The 5072-nt window shown below is 37.1% G+C and overlaps 1 pseudogene; it reads right to left on the bottom strand.

The window, feature by feature from the left end:
• Positions 1–3991: 3991 nt before the first annotated feature.
• Positions 3992–4843, bottom strand: LOC112834637 (guanine nucleotide-binding protein G(I)/G(S)/G(O) subunit gamma-11 pseudogene; annotated as a pseudogene).
• Positions 4844–5072: the final 229 nt, after the last annotated feature.

Below are 5072 nucleotides of genomic sequence, written 5' to 3'. Positions count from 1 at the left end.
CTTTTATTAATCATAGTATATATATTTTACAACAAAACACACACATGTGTATATATATATATGTGTGTGTGTGTATATGTATATATGCCAGACCTAAATCCCTTGAGGCCAGAAATTAAAAATTGACCTACTTGAAATAGTTTTAATAGCAGTAGGTATATAAGGAGAACACAAGTATATCAATGAATTATCCTGCCACCTTTCCAAATTATATAATGCTGTTTCTGAATATAACCAAAATTCACTCTGCACAAGATTTTTCATGTGTCAAAAGTAATAAATTCAACTTTATGTTCTAACTCTGAGGAAGGTAATAGTGTTTGATAATGCTACTTTACTTCCTGAGAATAAATTCCTAAGACATCCAGTGTTGTTTCTGAATTGCATAAGTGGAAAGTAAACTCAAATTCCAGATTCACATTTCTCTATTCTTCTGAATTTCGCTCTTTCAATATTGCTGCAAACTAAAGAACTGTAGCTAACCCCTGAAAGCAATGACAATTCCCACTTTTCTTTTGTCTTCTAAAACAAGAGTTGAATCTTCCCTTTCTTGCTTTTGTTCTTCTTTAAGGATAAATCAAAAATTTATTCAGTGAATAGAAAATTGAATGGCCAAAGACTGATGCTGGACAGTATCAAGTCAGAAATTTTTTATAAATAGAGTTTTTAAAATCCCAAGTTGTATAGCCTAGAACATTCTCCATTTAGGCACTTCTGTATTCCTGCCTTCTCTGAGTATATCTCTTTAATGATTCTGTAGAAGTCCATCTTCAGGGGTTCACTGTTATATACATAGTTACAATAATAATGGTTATTTCTCATTTGAGTAGCAGTATTCTGTTGCGTATTTTATATACATTGTCTCTAATCGCTATTTTGAAAGGAGGAAACTGAGGTTTATATATATGAAAATACCTACCTAAGCCCAAACAGCTAGTTAGTAAGGGGGCCTGGATTTAAACTTGGTTCCCTCACTAACTTCAATTTTGCTTAAAGTGGTATCCTTTGAAATATAGAGAATGTACTATAGTCTATGAAGCTGATGATAGGCTTTAAAAGTATCAGCCTTAAAAAGTCATTTAACTTTATTTTCTATATTGTTCCCATTACATAACGAAAAAGTCTTATTAAGAATTCTGACTACCATTTTTTTTAATTTATTTTTTAAATTCCAGTATAATTAATGCAGTGTCATATTAGTTTCAGGTGTAAAATATAATGATTCAATATTTCTATATATTACTCAGTGCTTATGTAAGTGTACTCTTAATGCCCTTCACTTATTTCATCCAGCTCCTCCCCCCCCCCCCGCCCCACTACTTCCCTTCTAGTAACCACTAGTTTGTTCTCTATACATAAAAGTTTGTTTTTTGTGTCTTTTTTTCCTTTGCTCATTTGTTTTGTTTCTTAAATTCCACATATGAAGGAAATCATATGGCATTTGTCTTTCTCTGACCTATTTCACTTAGCATTATATTCTCTAGCTCCACCCATGTTGTTGCAAATGGCACGATTTCATTCTTTTTCATGGTAGAACGATATTCCATTGTATATATATGCCAATCTTCTTTATCCATTTATCAATCAATAGACAATAGGGTTGCTTCCATATTTTGGCTATTGTAAATAATGCTACAACAAACTTAGGGATGCACGCTATCTTTTCAAATTAGTGTTTTTGTATCTTTTGGGTAAATAGCCAGTAGTGGAATTACTGGATCATATGGTAATCCTATTTTTACTTTTTGGGGAATCCCCATACTGTTGTCCACAGTGGCTATACCAGTTTGCATTCCCACCAACAGTGCATGAGGGTTCCTTTTTCTCTACATCCTCCCCAACACTGTTGTTTCTTGTTATTTTATTCTAGCCATTCTGATAGATGTGAGGTCATATCTCATTGTTTTGATTTGCATTTCCCTGATGATGAGTGATCTTTTCATGTGTCTGTTGGCCATCTGGATGTCTTCTTTGGAGAAATGGCTAGTCATATCTTCTGTCCATTTTTAATTGGATTATTTGGGTTTTTTTGGGGGGGTCTTGAATTGTGTATGTTCTTTATATATTTTGGATACTAACCCCTTATCGGATATATCATTTGCAAATACCTTCTCCCATTCAGGAAGTTATCTTTTAATTTTGTTTCCTTTGCTGTGCAGAAGCTTTTATTTTGATGTAGTTCCACTAGTTTGTTTTTGCTTTTCTTTCCCTTGTCTTAGGAGACCTATCTAGAAAAATGTTGCTATGACCAATGTCAGAGACATTACAGCCTGTTCTCTCTTCTGGGATTGTTACGGCTTCAGGTCTCACATTTAGGTCTTTAATCCATTTTGAGTTTATTTTTGTGTATGGTATAAGACAGTGGTCCAGTTTCATTCTTTTGCATGTAGCTGTCCAATTTTCCCAACATTTGTTGAAGAGATGGTCTTTTCCCCATTGGATATACTTGACTCCCCCCTTGTTGTAGATTAATTGACCATAAAGTGTGTGTTTTTCTAGCCTCTCAGTTTCTTTCTATTGATCTATATTTCTATTTTTGTGCCAGTCCCATACTGTTTTGATTACTACAGCTTTGTAGTATAACTTGAAATCTGGCATTGTGATACCTCCAGTTTTGTTTTTCTATTTCAAGACTACTTTGGTTATTGGGGGTCTTTTGTGGTTCATACAAATTTTAGGATTATTTGTGAAAAATGCTTTTGGTATTTTGGTAGGGATTTGCATTAAATCTGTGATTGCTTTGGGTAGTATAGACATTTTAACAGTATTTGTTCTTAAGACCAGTCCATGGGCATGAGATATCTTTCCATTTGTTATGTCATCTTTAGTTTCTTTCATCCATGTTTTATAGTTTTCACAGTACAGGTCTTTTACATCTTCAGTAAAATTTATTTAGATATTTTATTCTTTTTAGTCTAATTAGGGTTGTTTTCTTAATTACTCTTTCTGCTGATTCATTATTTGTGCATAGAAATACAATGGATTTCTCTATATTGATTTTGTATCCTGCAACCTTACTGAATTCATTTGTCAGTTTTAGTAGGTTTTTGTTGGAGTCTTTAAGGTATTCTGTATACAGTATCATGTCCTCTGCAAATTGTGAAAGTTGTACTTCTTCTTTACCAATTTGGATGCCTTTTATTCCTTTTATCTGATTGCTGTGGCTAGGACTGCTAGTATTATGTTGAATAAAAGTGGTGAAAGTGGACATCTTTGTCCTGTTCCTGATCTTAGGGGAAAGGCTCTCGGTTTTCACCACTGACTATGATGTTAACTATGGGTTTTTGATATATGGACTTTATTATTCTGTGGTTTCATGAATGGACTATACTCTGTCAGATGCTTTTTCTGTGTCCATTGAAATGAACATAGGCTTTTTATCGTTTCTCTTGTTGATGTGGTGTATCATGTTGATTGATCTGGGAATATTGAACCACCTTGCATCCCAGGAGTAAATCCCACTTGGTCATGGTGTGGTGAATGATTTTTTTTTAATGTATTGTTGGATTTGGTTTAATTCTTTTTGATGATTTTGGCATCCACATTCATCAGAGAGATTGGCTTATAGTTTTGGTTGTTTTCTGGGTGTTTTTGTTTTGTTTGTTTTGTTTTTTGTAATGTCTTCATCTGCTTTTGGTATGAGGGCAGATTTGGCCTCATAGAATGAATTTGGAAGCTTTCTGTCTTCTATTTTTTGGAATAGTTTGAGAAGAATAGGGATTGACTCTTCATTAACTATCTGGCAGTATTTGACTGTGAAGCAGTATGGTCCTGGACTTTTCTTCATTGGAAGTTTTTGATTACTGATTCAATTTCATTGCCAGTAATTGGTCTGTTCAAATTTTCTATTTCTTCCTGCTTCAGTTTAGGGGGGGTTATGTGTTTCTAGGAATTTATCTATTTCTTCAAAATTGCCAATTTTTTAATATAATTTTTCATAATCTCTTTTTTTAATTTTTTATTGTTATGTTAATCACCATACATTACATCATTAGTTCTTTTTTTTTTTCCAGAGATAAAACTTTATTTAAGGCATCAAGCAATATACTGAAAGAAGTGAGTCATGCACAAGTAATGTCCTTATTTCCATAATTGTCCATTTGATACTCTCTGCCCTCTTAACAAGGGAGTACAGTGAGCAAAGATGAGAAGCACACAGCTTTTATACATAACCATATCAGTATAAGTATTTAAGAAAGTCCTTAAATTTTGTTTTCCTTCTTTGAAAGGAATTTCGGTTTTATTTCAGAAAACCAAAACAAACTAGTTCTTCTACTGAGGATGAAATTTCTCTCCAGAGTTATTTATGAAATAATACAGCTGCCTTTCTCTTTAAAAGGATTCTTGTCTTCTGGAATTCCTTTCACCAGAGGATCCTCTCCAGAACGTTCTTCAATGTAGTTCTTTATTTCTTCAAAACATTTAGACACCTGTTGCCTCTGCAACTTCACTTCTTTGCGAAGTTGCTCAACTTCCATCTTCAGCTTTTCCTTTTCTGGCAAATCTTCTATGTGAAGCGCCGGCATTTTCGCCCCAGAACCGGGCCCGGGGACAGCTCTGGAAGTGGACAGGCTGGGAGTGCGGCACACCAGGGCGCACCCCGCCCGCCGGCACTGGACGGGACCGCCTCCCCGCCGCGCTCCCCAGGGCCCCGAGAGCTCGGCTGCCTGCCGGGCGTCCCCTCACGCCGGCCCTGCCCCGCGTCCTAGGCTCTTTCTCCGGCCTGCACGACCGCGGGAGGCCTGCCCCAGCGAGCCGGGGAGGGTTGAGTCGAGAGGGAGCCTGAGAAGCTGGGCGCTGCCCGAGCTCCGGGCGGGACGCTGGCCCCCTGCCGGGTCCCGAGCTGGCCACCTACATCATTAGTTCTTGATGTAGTGTTCCATGATTCATTGTTTGTGCATAACACCCAGTGCTCCACGCAGAACGTGCCCTCCTTAATACCCATCACCAGGCTAACCCATCCCCCCACCCCCCTCCCCTCTAGAACCCTCAGTTTCTTTTTCAGAGTCCATCGTCTCTCATGGTTCGTCTCCCCCTCCGACTTACTCCCCTTCATTCTTCCCCTCCTGCTA

Source organism: Callorhinus ursinus, unplaced genomic scaffold (genome assembly GCF_003265705.2).
Source record: "Callorhinus ursinus isolate GAN/ISIS: 27379988/994484 unplaced genomic scaffold, GSC_fseal_2.0 scaffold17, whole genome shotgun sequence".
Taxonomy (NCBI): domain Eukaryota; kingdom Metazoa; phylum Chordata; class Mammalia; order Carnivora; family Otariidae; genus Callorhinus; species Callorhinus ursinus.
The sequence above is the reverse complement of the archived record's forward strand: the minus strand, read 5'-3'. Positions and strand labels throughout refer to the sequence as shown.